This window comes from Callithrix jacchus, chromosome 9, assembly GCF_049354715.1.
Source record: "Callithrix jacchus isolate 240 chromosome 9, calJac240_pri, whole genome shotgun sequence".
NCBI lineage: Eukaryota > Metazoa > Chordata > Mammalia > Primates > Cebidae > Callithrix > Callithrix jacchus.
Window position 1 is genome coordinate 55,674,998 of NC_133510.1, and position 16,915 is coordinate 55,691,912.

At 38.4% G+C, this 16,915-nt stretch overlaps 1 long non-coding RNA gene and 1 pseudogene across 1 annotated transcript in view; both read left to right on the forward strand.

The window, feature by feature from the left end:
- Window positions 1–16,490, forward strand: part of LOC118144221 (uncharacterized) — a 120,922-nt gene extending 104,432 nt beyond the window's left edge. Inside the window, exon 3 of the long non-coding RNA XR_004728769.3 lies at window positions 15,931–16,490. This is a non-coding gene — a long non-coding RNA (uncharacterized LOC118144221). The remainder of the gene's footprint in view (window positions 1–15,930) is intronic.
- LOC100405023 (melanoma inhibitory activity protein 2-like) lies at window positions 13,011–14,042 on the forward strand (annotated as a pseudogene).
- Window positions 16,491–16,915: the final 425 nt, after the last annotated feature.

Here is a 16,915-nt window from a genome sequence, read left to right on the forward strand (position 1 = left end):
CCCATTGCTGCATTTAAAACATGAACCAAGTCCTTTAAGCTGACTTTAGCGTAAGAGAAAACACAAATATATAATCACATGACACACAGATGCTCCAATTTCCCTAGAGAGAAATCCTCTGTCCACCTTGATGAATGCTTCTTCTATTCTTCTTTCTACTTTATAAGAAACAAAGCTATAATGAAGAAGGTGATAGCCCCCAAGTAAGTCAGATACATATCCAAACTTCTAAATCAACTTAAAAATGAAATGTTCTCTCAGTCCCTCTTGCTAATTTCTGGAGGTAAGGACAATTTCCTTAGGTATTATAAAGGTGAAATAAAATTCTGTACTATTTTGGGTCCTCATCCCACAGAGTTTTAAGAAGAGTCAACACTTATCATTCACATGATTAGGAAAAAAAGGTGAGTTGTTCCAGTTTTATGTTATTTTAGTCATGTTGTCTCTTGTCAGAGAATCTAAATCTGACTATTTAGATCCTATTTTCTAGAATGTAAATTTCACTATTTCACCAATGCATGTCCAGTTGCAGGTTGTCAGTTCAGCTACACTGCCCATCTGCTGTTAAAGAGTCACAGGAAGGATGGCTAGGGTTGGGAACAGGAAGCTCTTTTCACCCTGTCAGAGAAGTTAAGTGGGGAAGGGACAGTTGGTCCTCATCCAGAGGCAAAGGGTTAGTTTTCAGTCCCACTCTGGACTTAGGACCCCAGGATGAGGCCTGCACCTGCTTACCTTGAATACCATCATTGAATGGGTAACTGGCCACGAGGGCACCACGGTGGAGGTTTGCAGAGAGGACCAATGTCTCCGTGTTCAGCCACTTCATGACTGCCACAGTTTCAGGCTGCCTTGAGACATTATTATATTCAAAAACATCAGGGAAATTTCGATGCAAGTCAAACTGGTTGTAATTCTTTAAAAGAAAGAATGTTTTAGGGCTTGCTGATAGGGCATAAGGGAGTGGGTTTTTACAATGTCAGGCCCTTGTTTCAGGCTCCAGGTGTCTTCCCAAATGTGAGTGTGGTATGGTGACAGCTGACCTGGGGTCCTGCCATGACCAACACTTGACACTCTCACCCCATGGCATCCCCTCCCTCATGATCTGCTCTTGCCAACAAGACACTAGCTATTGTGATGCAGGCACAGGTTTGATACGTGTTTGTATTTTGGGACTTCTGCTCTTACATTCTCCCTTTTAGGACCCTGAGACCCCAATGGTAGCCATGTGGAGAGAGTCCATGGGGAGAAACGAGGAGCCCAGGTGACAGCCAGAGCTGAGACTCCAAACACATGGCTCCAGGTTAATTGTCTCAGAAAGACCAGAGCTGAGCCCCAGACCTGTGTCATGGAGAGTAGCCATCACTGCTCTGCCCTGCTTAAACTCCTGACCTATGGAATCAATAGTAAATAAAAAGCCCGTTGCTTTGAGTCACTAATTTTGGAGTGGTTCATTATGTAGCAACTGAGGACAGAAACAATAGTAAACACATTAGTTGACATAAGTGTATTTGTGAAAAGTGGAATGGCTGTGTTTAAATATGCTGGAAAAACTTAAAATTGGAGGGAATCAAGCGGTGAGATTTTGTTCAGCTTTGGTAAAGCAAACACATTTATAAACTGCATAAATATAAATGTATATTAAACATCTGAGAAATTCCAAATCTCCAAAGGCAGCTTGAAACAAAATAAACTGTTTAAATCAGAGCTTCTTCAAGACCCGCTCTTGGTTTCAGTTAGGTCTTGCACTATTGGCTTAATAAATCAGCCAGTTTACCAAGGGCCTCGGTGCTCTGTCAGGCATTTTGGGGATCTAACAACGATGAACACAATGGACAGGATTCCTGCCTGCAGGTAGCTTGTAGCGTAGTAGGCAGAAAGACATGAAGCAAGAAATTATATGTTGAAAGTTGTGCTCTGAAAGTAAAGTGCCAGGTGATCTGAGAGTTTATCAGGGCATCTAGTGTATGACAGGTTGGAAAGAAAGAGTCTTGGAGGAAATGCTACTTAGGAAATGGGAGGAAATGGAGTGTATAAATCACTGAGGTGAGAAAGCGCCTGGTCGTTCCAGGATAGGAAGGAGGTATAGAGAGGTGGAGGCAGGGGAGGGTGAGGGAGTGGCAAGTGAAGATGGAGAGGCTAGGTTAACACCTGTGCAAAGTAGCCTGATTGGCATTTCCTCTTGTGAGCTGGGCACAGCCCTGATGAGCCTCGAGCTTTGGCACATCAGTGACATGACACCGGCTTTGAGGGCTGCCAGCATGACACACTCCTCTTGCCAAGGCCAACACGTACTTGGCGGGAGTCTTTGTGTTGTGTTGTATTGTGTTGTGTTGTGCTGTGTTGTGTTGAAATAAAGATAGGCCTACTCCTCTTTACCCTCTGATGCTGTAATAACAGTCAGGCTTTTTGACGGCTTCAAATCCATCTGGGTTCATGGAAGGCATGATGTATATCTGGGTACTATTGATCAGATTTGTGATTTCAGGGTCTTTGCCATCACTGGTTACGAGATAGTTGATCAATCAGATGGAGCAGGAGTTTCCGCTCAACAATCTGTATGTGTAAAGAGGAAAGGGGACAATATTAGGTCAGAGACAATAAGGAAAGCAGTCCCTACAGCACAAATCCCTCAACAGGGGTCTGCACACATGATATCTCAGACCCAAACCAGTTTGTAAGACCACTCTTTCTCAGGCATGCTTATGCTGTGACAAGTGGTAACCAGGTGGCAGTCAGTCATGGGGTGTGCTGAAAATGTTAGTAAGAGTTAAAGTACCTATTTGTAAAATATAAATACAAAAATGAATTAGAGTGGAGTAATGCTTCTTTTTCTTTTTCTTTTTTTTTGAGACAGTCTCCGTTGCTTGGGCTGATTCCTGGGTTCAAGTAATTCTCCTGCCTCAGCTTCCTGAGTAGCTGGTGGCATGCCACCATGCCCAGGTAATTTTTGTATTTTTAGTAGAGATGGGGTTTCACTGTGTTGGCCAGGGTGGTCTCGAACTCCTACCTCAAGTGACCTACCTGCCTCCACCTCCCAAAATGCTGGGATTACAGGGGTGAGCCACTGTGCTCAGCTGGAATAGTGCTTCTTATTGTAACAATTTCCATTTGCTTGCCTTCCAAAGTATCTTCTGGAGTAGTAGAGAAAGGTGGCATTACAGAGAAGCACAGGAATCATGTATTTCCATGAGAATGCATGGTGCATATGAAGCTTATCATGTATGTATTGGTGGATAACAGACTTAGAACCATCACATTATAGATTTCTTTTTTTTAAGACAGGGTCTCTCTATGTTGCTCAGTCATCTTCCAACTCTTGAGCTCAAGTGATTCTCCCACCTTAGCCTCCCAAGCAGCTGGGACTACAGATGTATGCTGTTGTATCAGACTACAGATTTTATAGGGAAAATCCAAGTTTGTGATAAGCATAAAGAGGTTTCTGATTTTTCATTTGCCTATTTCCTGGTTCTCCTCTTGCACATCTGTGCAATTTTGGCCGTATCAATGTATTCCTGATTTCCACATTCTCATGTTTCCGAAACTTGAGTCATTTGTACATCATCCTCGTAATTCTTTGCCATATATTTGTTTAAAAAACTGGTTCACTTTTTACTTACCTTAAAATAAAACTTCATATCATTACCACTTTTCTAGATATATATTTCTAATGTACATTAAATAAAAACATGACTATGAAAATGTTAAAAACCATCATATCCACCTAAAATTAGCTTACATATCAACAAGGACTGGGAAATTGAAGGTCTGTGAGAGATCTTGCTTTCTAATCCCTGCCCAGGAGAGAGATTATCTTTCCTATTTAAAAATGAGTGTAAATTTCAGCCTTTCTGCTTAGACTACATGGAGTTCTCCCTGTCATTCTAGGTTGTAGGAATCTGCTTCAGAAGAGCTGATGTTGTTGAGGGTTAATAAAGGGGAACTCACAGCAGCAGGTGAGTAAATCAGGAGAGTGCTGCAGCGACATTCACTTGCAAAAAAAGATTTCATGGAGCCTCAGAGGAATTTCCAATTAATCACTGTAGGACCTCAACATTGTGACAAAGGACAAGTGATCCTTGGATGACAACCCCTTACTTGATTTCCTCACTGTCACATAAAGAGACCACATTTAAAAAATTAGTTATCCTAATAAACACAGAAAATTAAAACTGGGACTAAGAAAATTTGGGGCTGGGGGCAGTGGCTCACGCCTGTAATCCCAACATTTTGGGACACCTAGGCAGGTGGCTCACTTAAACCCAGGAGTTCTAGATGAGCCTGGGCAATGTAGCGAAATCCCATCTCTACATAAAATAAAAAATTGGCTGGGCGCAGTGGCTCGCGCCTGTAAACCCAGAACTTTGGGAGGCCGAGGCAAGCGGATCACCTGAGCTTATGAATTCGAGACCAGCCTAACACGGAGAAACTCTGTCTCTACTAAAAATACAAAATTAGCTGGGCATGGTAATGCATGTCTGTAATCCCAGCTACTCGGTAGGCAGAGGCAGAAGAATCCCTTGAATCTGGGAGGCAGAGGTTGCCATGAACCAAGATCATGCCATCCATTGCACTCCAGTCTGGGCAACAAGAGTGAAACTCCATCTCAAAAAATAAACAAATTAATGTAAAAAATAAAAAGTTAGCCAGGCATAATGGCACACACCTGTGGCCCCAGCTACTCAGGAGGCTGATGTAGAGGATCACTTGTGCTGCCCGGGAGGTTGAGACAGAGGTGAGCTGAGATTGCACCACTGCATTCTAGCATGGGTGATAGAGTGAGACCCCATCTCAAAAAAAAAAAAAAAAGAAAGTTTAAGATATGGAATTACAGATTCACAGGCAACCATAATATTTAGAGTCTACATTCAATTCTGACTTCAATATTTTTCCTACTCATTTTTTATCTTCCTCTTCCACTATCTTGTTTTGTTTTGAGATGGAGTCTCAATCTGTCGTCCAGACTGGAGTGCAGTGGTTCGGTGTCAGCTTACTGGACCCTCTGTCTCCTGGGTTCAGAAAATTCTCTTGCCTCAGACTCCTGAGTAGCTGGGATTACAGGCATCCACCACCAAGCCCAGCTAATTTTTGTATTTTTAGTATAAACAAATACATACAGTGTTCTGCTGTAACTCATAGTTGGGCAGATTGAATAAAACAGTGTTAACTTTTGAAATGAATTGTGTTGAAACAAAGTTTCTGTGCAAATAGGTACTCAAAACAGCTCAATTTTCTAAATCACAGTATAGCAATTCATTTATTTTTCTTTACATATCCAGAAGAAAATTCAGATGAATTATCTGGTGAACAACAAAGAAAATGCCACAAATCTGACAGTATTTCCCTTTCCTTTGAGGAAAGCCTGCCTCTGTGTGTAATAAGGGAGATGTGTCCTGAAAGAAGCAGTAGCAACGAATCTGGTAATGTTCTCATTTTCAGTAAAAAAGACTCTTACTGTTAAGTCTAGTCCTGCCAGTCATAATAAGCATACCGATAGAATGTGTGTGTCTTATAAGATTGATACAAAACACAGAGCTAAATTTTACTTTACAATAAAACTGTTTTGATCTCCACCTTCAACCCCAGGTATTGTGAGAAATGTGGAAAATAGTGGAGTAGCTGGTAGGTAAAATTAGCAGTAGTATTAGTCATTATCAATGTCACTCTATGTATTAGAGCATATTTATGGACCACTGCACCAATAGTACATTCAAATAAATTAAAGTATAGAATTCTTTGAGAATTTTGAAGTTGTACTCTTTAAAAAATGAACAAAACAAAAAATTTAGTTGTTAAATATTTCAGCATTGTAAGGCAAATTCGTCTTGACTGTTTAGAGTAAAAATAACTTTTATTACAGCCAACAGCAAAAAAGTCAGCATAGTCTAAGCTTAACATTTGCCAAATAGGTCTAGACATCAGGTAAGCGCTATTTACTAACACTGAAATACAGGTTTATTATTGCATGGATGATGGGAGAGTATTGGTACTTTCTGATTACAAATGCAGAATTCCAAAATATTAGTGAGCAGAATTTCTTAAGATATGTCACTGAAAGGTTTAGTAAAAAAATTTTTTTGTTAACAAGAATGCTTGACAAATAGAATATTTTCTTTTGTATGTTTTAAAACAAGCCTGTCCAACCCACGCCCCATGGTCCAGATGGCAGGATGGCTTTGAATGTGGCCCAAGCCCAACGCAAATTCAAAAACTTTCTTAAAATATTATAAGATTTCTTTTTATATTTTTTCCCACTCATCAGCTATTGTTAGTGTTAAGTGTATTTTATGTGTGGCCCAAGACAATTCTTCTTTTTCCAAAGTGACCCAGGGAAGCCAAAAGATTGGATACTTTTTTTGCTAATGTGACAGTGTCTCATGCTCATTATTCTGGATATCAGTGATCATTGCATAGTTCTCTAGAAGATGTAGGAGATAGAACCAATTGTGATAGTCATCCTAGTCTTTTACCTCTTACCTAGTCTTACTTCCTGCATTGTCTTTAAAATTTTCTCTTCCAAAGTAGTGACTGTATGAATGCATACCTGCCCTCTATTGTATTTAATGGAGCTGTTACTCATGTACACCGCTAGATGACAGGATGAGGTCCTGCTCAGTCTAAGAGCAGGTTCTTCATTTGTGGGTATTTAAGTTTCTACCAGATTCCATACAGCTGACATGGCACTGGAGAGACAGTGGTAGTCAAGGTAGCTAATTCTTGCCTTCATGGGGAGATAAATGATTAATAATAAAAAATATTTAATAAATCTAATGAAAAACAGGTTCTTGAGTGAAAATATGTGTGATCTGAAAATTAGATCCACTTAAAACTTGATAAGTACACAAACTACAAGTTTCATTAAAGAGATAATTTATCTATCTACCTATCTATCCATTCATCCATGTGTTTATTTGTTTATTGAGATTGAATATTTATTTATTTAGATTGACTCTCACTCTATGGTCCAGACTAGAGTGCATTGGTGCAATCTGGCACACTGCAACTTCTATTTTCTGGGTTCAAGCGATGTTCGTGTCTCAGCCTCCTGAGTAGCTACGATTACAGGCACCCACTGCCAGACCTAGCTAATTTTCTTTTATTTTTAGTAGAGACAGGATCTCACTATGTTGGCCAGGCTGGTCTTGAACTCCTGACCTCAAGTGATCCACCCGCCTTGGCCACCCAAAGTGTTGTGATTACAGACTTGAGCCACTGATCCCAGTCCCCCATTTAATGTATAGTCTTTGTTAAAGTTACATCAGAATGATATTTAGAGTCCTTGTTCTTGCTTTGTACCTGGAACACTGCCTTGTTACTGATGTGGCTTTGATAAGTGGAGGAACACCAGGATTTTGAGTTGAATTAGAGAAAACAACGTCCTTTAAGATGCATATGTAGGGTGCCCTGATGTTTTACACTCATGGGGATACGATGGGGAGGCCATGCTGTTAGGCACATGTTGGGGCAAGGGCAAGAGGACAATGGTGGGAATCATCAACTTGGGTGAACTCAGTTTTAATGGCTTGCATTTGCATCTTAAAGGTTGCCAGTCTGAGTCTAAGACCCAGGGCTTTTATGCTAGACAAAAAGCTGTGAAAAACCTCCCAAGGACCACTTTTCCTTTCTATTTGCCTAAAATAATTTCTTAATAACTCCTACCATGTTAACAAGGTGGAGTAGAATGGTATTTTATTTATTTTTTTGTTAGCCCTGTCTTGCATTCTCTTAAAAATCCTATTAAAAATCTCTCATTTTGAGGCTAAGTCCCTAGTTGTGAAAGCTTTTGGTAGGGCCACCTTTTTTTTCTTTTTAATTTTAATTTCTCTCATTTGAGAATGTTATAGTCATAAAATAAAGGGATGGAAAAAGATCTACCAAGCAAATGGAGAGCAAAAAAAAAAGGGATTTCAATTTTAGTCTCTGATAAAATTGACTTTAAACCAACAAAGACCAGAAGAGACAAAGAAGGACACTACATAATAGTGAAAGGATCAATATAACAAGAAGAGCTAACTATCCCAAATATATATGCACCTAATACAAAAGCACCCAGATACTTAAAGAAAGTTCTAAGTGACCTATGAAGTGGGAGATTTTAACACTACTGTCAACATTAGACAGATCAATGAGACAGAAAATCAATAAGGATATCCAGGACTAAAATGCAGAAAACTGGAGCAAGTGGAACCAATAGACATCCACAAAACTCTCCACCCCACGGCAACAGAATATACATTCTTCTCAGCACTACATCGCATTGACTCTAAAATTGACCATATAATTGGAAGTAAATCACTCCTCAGCATATGCAAAAAACCGGAAATCATAACAAACAGTCTCTCAGACCACAGGGCAAGCAAATTAGATCTCAGGATTAAGAAACTAACTCAAAATTGCATAACTTCATGGAAACTGAACAACTGGTTCCTGAACGTTGACTGGATAAACAATGAAATGAAGGCAGAAATAAAGATGTTCCTTGAGATAACAAAGACACAATGTACCAGAATCTCTGGGACACATTTAAAGCAGTGTCTAGAGGAAAATTTATAGCAATAAATGCCCACATGAGAAACAAGGCAAGATCTAAAACTGACACCCTATCATCAAAATTGAAAGAGCTAGAAGAGCAACATTGAAACAACTCAAAAGCTAGCAGAAGACAAGAATTAACTAAGATCAGAGCAGAACCGAAGGAGACAGAGACAAAAAACCCTTCAAAAAATTAATAAATCTAGGAGCTGGTTTTCTGAAAAGACAAACAAAATAGACAGACAGCTAGCCAGATTAATAAAAAAGAAAGAGAGAAGAATCAAATAGATGCAATAAAAACGTTAAGGGGATATCACCATCAATTCCACAGAAATACAAACTACCATCAGAGATTACTATGAACAACTCTGCACCAAATAAATTCCTGGATACTTGCACCCTCCCAAGCCTAAACCAGGAAGAAGTTGAAACCTTGAATAGCCCAGTAACAAGGGCTGAAGTTGAGGCAGCAAATAACAGCCTACCAACCAAAAAAGTCCAGGTCCAGACAGGTTCACAGCCGAATTCTATCAGATGTACAAAAAGGAGATGGTACCAATCATTCTAAAACTATTTCAAACAATACAAAAAGAGGGAATCCTCCCGATCTCATTTTATGAGACCAACATCATCGTGATATCAAAACCCGGCAGAGACTCAACAAAAAAAGAAAACTTCAGGCCAATCTCCATGATGAACATAGATGCAAAAATCTTCAATAAAATACTGGCAAACTGATTGCAACAACACATCAAAAAACTTATGCATAATGATCAAGTAGGCTCCATCCCGGGGATGCAAGGCTGGTTCAACATATGCAAGTCCATAAATATAACCCACCACATAAATAGAACCAAAGACAAAACCACACGATTATCTCAATAGATGCAGAGAAGGCCTTTGACAAAATTCAACAGCCATTTATGCTAAAAACTCTCAATAAACTAGGTATTGATGGAACGTATCACAAAATAATAAGAGTTATTTATGACAAACCCAATGCCAATATAATACTGAATGGGCAAAAATTAGAAGCATTCCTTTTGAAATCGCACACTAGACAAGGATGCCCTCTCTCTCCACTCTTATTCAATATAGTATTGGAAGTTCTAGCCAGAGCAATCCAGCAAGGAAAAGAAATAAAGGGCATTCTTTTAGGGAAAGAGGAAGTCAAATTGTCTCTATTTGCAGATGACATGATTGTATATTTAGAAGACCCCACTGTCTCAGCCCAGAATATCCTGAAACTGATAAGCAACTTCAGCAAAGTCTCAGGATACAAAATCAATGTGCAGAAATCGCAAGCATTCCTGTACACCAATAACAGAGAGACAAATTCACAACTGCTATAAGAAGAGTAAAATACCTAGGAATACAACTAACAAAGGAGATAAAGAACCTTTTCAAGGAGAACTACAAACCACTGTTCAAAGAAATAAGAGAAGACACAAACAGATGGAAAAAATTCCATGCTAATGGTTAGGAAGAATCAATATTGTGAAAATGGCCATACTGCCCAAAGTAATTTACAAATTTAACATTATCCCCATCTAACTACCAATGACCTTCTTCACAGAACTGGAAAAAACCACTTTAAACTTTATATGGAACCAAACGACAGCCTGCATAGCCAAGACAATCCTAATCAAAAAGAACAAAGCTTGAGGCAACACGCTGCCTGACTTCAAAATATACTACAAGGCTATAGTAATCAAAACAGCCTGGTACTGGTACCAAAACAGAGATATAGACCAATGGAACAGAACAGAGGCCTTGGAGGCAATGCCATACATCTACAACCATCTGATATTTGACAAACTGGACAAAAGCAATGGGGAAAGGATTCCCTGTTTAATAAATGGTGTTGGGAAAACTGGCTAGCAGTGTGCAGAAAGCAGAAACTGAACCCCTTCCTGACACCTTACACTAAAATTAACTCCAGATGGATTAAAGACTTAAACATAAGACCTAATACCATAAAAACCCTAGAAGAAAACCTAGGCAAAACCAGTCAAGACTTCATGACTAAAACACCAAAAGCATTGGCAACAAAAGCCAAAATGGACAAATGGGACCTAATTAAACTTAAGAGCTGCACAGCAAAAGAAACAATCACTAGAGTGAGCTGGCAACCAACAGAATGGGAAAAAATTTTTGCACTCTACCCATCTGAAAAAGGGCTAATACACATAACCTACAAAGAACTAAAACACATTTACACAAACAAAAAACCCATCAAAAAGAAGGTGAAAAATATGAACAGACACTTTTCAACAGAAGACATTTGTGCAGCCAACAAACATGAAAAAAAGCTCATCATCACTGGTCATTAGGAAATGCAAATCAAAACCACACTGAGATACCACCTCATGCCAGTTAGAATGGTGATCATTAAAAAATCTGGAGATAACAGATGCTGGAGAGGATGCGGAGAAATAGGAATGCTTTTACACTGTTGGTGGGAATGTAAATTAGTTCAACCAAATTGTGGAAGACAGTGTGGTGCTTCCTCAAGGACCTAGAAATAGATATTTCATTTGACCCAGCAATCCCATTACTTGGTATATACCCAAAGGATTACAAATCATTCTATTATAAAGACAAACTGACATGTATGTTCATAGCGGCACTGTTTACAATAGCAAAGACCTGGAATCAACCCAAATGCCCATCAATTGTAGACTGGACAAAGAAAATGTGGCACATATATACCATGGAATACTATGCAGCCTTAAAAAATGATGAATACATCTTCTTTGTAGAGACATGGATGAACCTAGAAACAATCATTCTGAGAAAAGTGACACAAGAACAGAAAATAAAACACTATATATTTTCACTCATAGGCAGGTGTTGAACAATGAGAACACTTGGGCACAAAAAAGGGAGCACAAAAAAACGGACTTGGGGTCCGTTGGGGGTGGCTATGGGAGGGATAGTAGGAGGGAGGGTAGGGGAGGGATAATGTGGGGAGAAATGTCAGGTTTAGGTGATGAGGGGATGGTGGAAACAAACCACCTTGCCATGAATGTACCTATGCAACAATCTTGTGTGATCTGCACATGTACCCCAGAGTCTAAAGGACAAAATAAAAAAAGAATATACTTTGTTTCTGTTTTTAGAACTAGGTAGATATGGAAGTCATTTAATCTAAACTCCTTTTCTAGATGAAGTACCTATAGCCTTTAGATTTTAAATGATATGGGCTGGGCACAGTCACTCATGACTGTAATCCCAGCACTTTAGGAAGCTGAGGCGGTGGATCACTAGAGGTCAGGAGTTCAAGACCACCCCGGCCAACGTGGTGAAACCCCATCTCCATTAAATATATAAAAATTAGCCTGATGTGATTGTGGATGCCTGTAATCACAAGTATTTGGAAGGCTGAGGCATGAGAATCATTTGAACCCCGAAGGTGGAGGTAGCAGTGAGCCTGGATTGCACCAATGCATTCCAGCTTGGGCGACAGAGTAAGGCTCTCTCTTAAAAGCAAAAATTAAATGATGTGTTTAAGTGTTAAATTAGCTACTTGGTGGCAAATGTAGAATAAATCATATCCTGCCTGCCAGACTTTTTCCAGCTGTAGCCTTCTACTTCATATATGCTCCTACCCTTAGCAACTCACAGCAAATATGGACCTGAAGGTCTTATTGGGTATTATTTATTTATTTATTAGGTGTTATCTTATTTATTGAAGCCCTGAAATGAGGAATCAGATGAGCAGCTACCGACTTTTTAAAAAACTGTCTAAAGGCTCTTTAAAAGGAAATCTCAATGTTTATTTTAAAAATATATATCTATGACTTGAGACATTTTTCTAAGAAAAAAAACCCCGTAAGTATCATAAGTGTTGTGTCTTGTTACTTGCATTCTACTAATGTGGACATACAAAGATGAGTAAGACAGGTCTTAGCTCAAAGGTATAAATAATTCAGATGAGAAACATGCCAGCAAAATTGTGTTTTGCATGATTTATGTGTGAGACTATGTAATTCAGTGTTATACAAGTAGTAAGGATAATTAAAGGTGGAAGAACCTTTTCAGTTATGATATTGACAAAGGCTTAGTCAAAAAAGAATGAACAGGATTTTGAAACTGCAAAATTATTCTAGTGTGGGGGGGAGTGTGGAAATTGAAATGCCAAGATTAGATGAATAAGGTGGGATGATCGCTGGAGGCTAGGAGTTCAAGACCAGCCTGGACAACATGACAAGACCCCAATCTGAAAATAAAGTAAAAATAAAAGAGAAAAAGGCAGCATGGGCCTGTGAGGCCTGTGGGTGCCAGCATCCCCAGCTCCCCCGGCATCTTCCAACTCCCCAGTGTTTCCCAGCTTCCCCCGCAGCCGGCTCTGCAGTGGTCCACTTTGGTTGCCCCCTGTGGATTCAGGTTCCAGACAAAAGGCTGCTGGTGCCCTGCCCTTTGTTGTGGCCCCCACAGGCCCCGGTTACTGCGGCGACCACCAGAGCAGCCTTGGCACTATGGAGGAGCCCCAGGCTACCCCTGAGCCATACTTGAGGCTGGTTCTGGAGGTGCTATGCCGGGTTGTAGCAGCACTGCATCAAAGTATGGGAGCAGATTATAATTCTTATGGTTTTCCATGGGAATGGGTGATATGCGTAGCTATGTTTGGATTTTTTGCTGTTTTCTTTTTTTTGTGGAGAGGTTTTAGATCAGTTAGGAGTTGGCGTTATGTGGGACAAGAGAAAAAGCTTGCTGAAAAACTGTCTAGACTAATTGAGGGAAAATGTCAACTATTTGAAAAACTGAGCATTATTCAAAAGGAGTATGAAGACCATGAAGTAGAGTCAATATACCAGCTTTGAGAAGGAGGCAACAGAAGCACAAAGCTTGGAGGCAACCTGTGCAAAGCCGAACAGGTCCAATGAGGAACTTGTGGAAGAAATACTGTGTCTAATAAAAGAGTTAAAAGAAGAGAAATCAAAACAGTCTGAACAAAATGAACTGATGGCAGATATTTCAAAAAGGATAGTCTCTAGAAGATGAGTCAAAATCCCTCAAATCATAAGTCGCTGAAGCCAAAATGACCTTCAAGACTTTATTTCCAATGAATCAAGAACCACTGAAGATAGAAATAAAAGATGCTTTGGATGAAAATTCTCCACTTCAGGAAAGCCAGAAATGGCTTTTGCAAGAAGCTGAAGTACGGAAAGAACAAGTGAGTGAACTTAATAAACAGAAAATAACATTGGAAGACTCTAAAGTACACGCAGAACAAGTTCTCAGTGCTAAAGACAATCACATCAAGACTCTGACTGAACACTTGCTGAAGATGAAAGATTGGGCAGCTATGCTTGGAGAAGACAGAATGGATGAAGGTAACTTGGAGTCATAAATGAGCAGTGAATCAGAAAATGGTGTGTACTTAGATCATCCTCCGAAAGAAGCTTTGAAGAAACTGATTCATGCTGCTAAGTTCAATGCTTCTTTCAAAAGCTTAGAAGGAGAAAAATCCCAAATTAATGTTCAGTTATCTGAAGTTGATAAAATAAAGGAAGAGCTTACAGAGTGTATTAAAAATCTTGAGACTGAACTTGCATCTCTGCAGTCATAATACACACAGTATGAAAGTGAGAATCAGAAGCTTCAACAGAAACTTCAAGTAATGACTGAATTATATCAAGAAAATCAAATGAAACTCTACAGGAAATTAACAACAGAGGAAAATTGCCCTTTAGAGAGAGAAGAGAAACTTTCTAAGGTAGACAAAAGGATCAGCCATGCCACCGCAATGCTGGAGACCTATAGAAAGTGAGCTAAATCTCTTGAAGAAGAATTGGAGAGAACAATGCATCATCAAAAGCGCACTATTTCCTATGTGAACAAAGTGCATGGTAATTGGTTTGCAGCTCAAACTGTTGAAAGACATCTGCATAATTTAAGGAAAGAAAATGCTCATAATAGACAAAAATTAACTGAACTAGAGTTTAAATTTGAACTTTTAGAAAAATATACGTATGCACTGGAGGTTTCAAATACACCATTTGGCAGAGAACCTTCTTCATATGGCCCCTCCCTATTGGGTCGGCCTTCATCTGAAATGAGAGCTTTTCTGTCTCCTCCAACTTCATTGGAAGGTCCACACAGATTTTCACCTTTGCTGACAAGGAGAGGAGGAAGAGGCTCAAGAGGCCCAGGGAATCCACTGGACCATCAGATTACCAATGAAAGAGGAAAATCAAGCTCTTATATGTTAAATAATTCTCACAGGGGGTCCTTCTGACACTGGGCCCCTGTCACCTCTGTGGGAAAAGGGAGCTTCTGTGGAAAAAAGGGAGATGATTTTCCACTAAGGGATTTCCCAGGTCCACCACATGCTCCATTTGCAAGTATGCTTGGTTTTTAATTTTTTTTCAAAGCTCAATGTTTTATTAATCAGAGATATCAATTTTGCTATCTGTTCATGTAGTAACACATATGAGGAAAGTATTCTGTGAGTGTACCATTACTTTCCTGAATTGGGAAGGCAGGCAGCCATATGTAGAATGTAATGAGGTTTCACATTGATTCATCTTAATAATATAGAATTATTTCTGTATTTTGGTAGTCAAGAAAATAATTGACTTTTTGCAGGTCTTATAAAACTAAAATTATTTGTATCTTATTTGGTAGCAATTTGTTATTCTGGCAGTTAGTTAAAATAATTAAAATTTATATTCCAGCATTAAAATTATGGGCTATGATATTTTTTAAAGTCTTTTTCATAAGTAGTTCTGATGTAGTCCTACTTATTTAAAACTTAAAATGCATAATTGTTTATTGAATTCTTTTAAAGCTTCACATAAGAAAAAGGAGTAATACATTGCTTTTTTATCATACTTTACCATTTTGAACTATAGGGTTCTGTAGAATAAATGTGTGGTTACCAAATACTAGTCTTTGCCTATGAATGTCTGATCTAGTCATTCCTTTCCTTGTTTCTCCTCTCTTTTTAAAGTGTAAAGTGAATTAAAATAAATTTTCTTTGGAGGAATTTTAAGGTGGTCCCTGATATAACTGGAAATATTTTAGTGTAGTATACAATCAGAATTAGGATCACTGATAAAAATTTTAAGTTTGGTGAAAATTATATTGAATGAAAATGTTCCTTGAGAAGGACTCTGATAACGAAAGAAAAAATATTATTTTTCTGGTAATTTTTATATATTTTGAAATAATTCCTATTTTTTTAAAGGAGGTGTTAAGATAGGAGAAAAATTACATTAAAAATTAATGATACATATTTCTCAATGTTGTAAAAATTAGTTTGTTAAATCAAGTAATTATTCTGGTGTCAATTTTAAAATAATAGGTAATGGAAGTTATAAACTTAATGATTTATTAGGGCACAGTACAGGTTCTCAAAGTTATAAAATATCTTTTGCCAATCTCTTTGAACAGTGAGAAATGTGTATCCACCGAGGAGTTTTCCTTTTCACCTTCCCCAAAACCTGGATTTTTCCTCCCACCTCTACTCCAGAAGTGAGTCCTTCAGGGCTGATTCCACCTTCAAATGAGCCTGCAACTGAACATACAGAAGCACAGCAAGAAACTTCACAGTATTTTTTGCTCTGTTCAAAAGTGATTTTGACTGACATTATTTTTAATTTAAAGTAACTGCTATTACTGTGTAACTGTTACTTTTATTTACTTATAACTTTGTTAAAATGGAAGCTTAATGGCATTATAATTCCAGGCTAGTACTTTATAAAGAAAGATGATTTAAGTATGAATCTTATGAGTAAATTATTTCCATTTTATTTTATTCTAGATAGTATAACTATTTTAATTTGATTAATCCACCATTATATAAACAACCATGGGAGTTTTATATATGTAATCTTGCAGGTGGGAAAGCTTTGAATTCTAAAGGCTGTGTCTTTATGACAAGAACTGTATTTACTGTGGTTGTAGAAAAATGTGAAAGTTACCTTATGCTGAATTAAATAAATTTTAGTTGATTTAAAGACTTGTTTGGCATTGATAATAAAATCAGATAGTTTTTCTATTAAAAAAACTCATAGCATACATAATGTGAACTATGTTTTAGTTAATAATGTATCAGTATTGGTTCATCAATTGTAACAGATATACCACACTAATGCCAGATGTTAATAACAAGGAAAACTGTGTGTGGGTGGGACCAGAAAACGGCATATGAGAACTCTATATTTTCTGTTCAATTTTTCTGTAAACTTCAAACTGCTCTAAAAATTCATTTTAAGAAATGAGATGAGAGTTTTCCAAGATGGCGCGGTAGGAACAACTTGGGATTGCAGCTCTCAGTGAAGGTGCAGAGGGTGAGTCCTAGCTGCATTTCCAGACAAATTTTTGTTGCCCACAGAACGGGAAAATTCCCAGGTGTAGGAGAGACATGGGAAGCCAG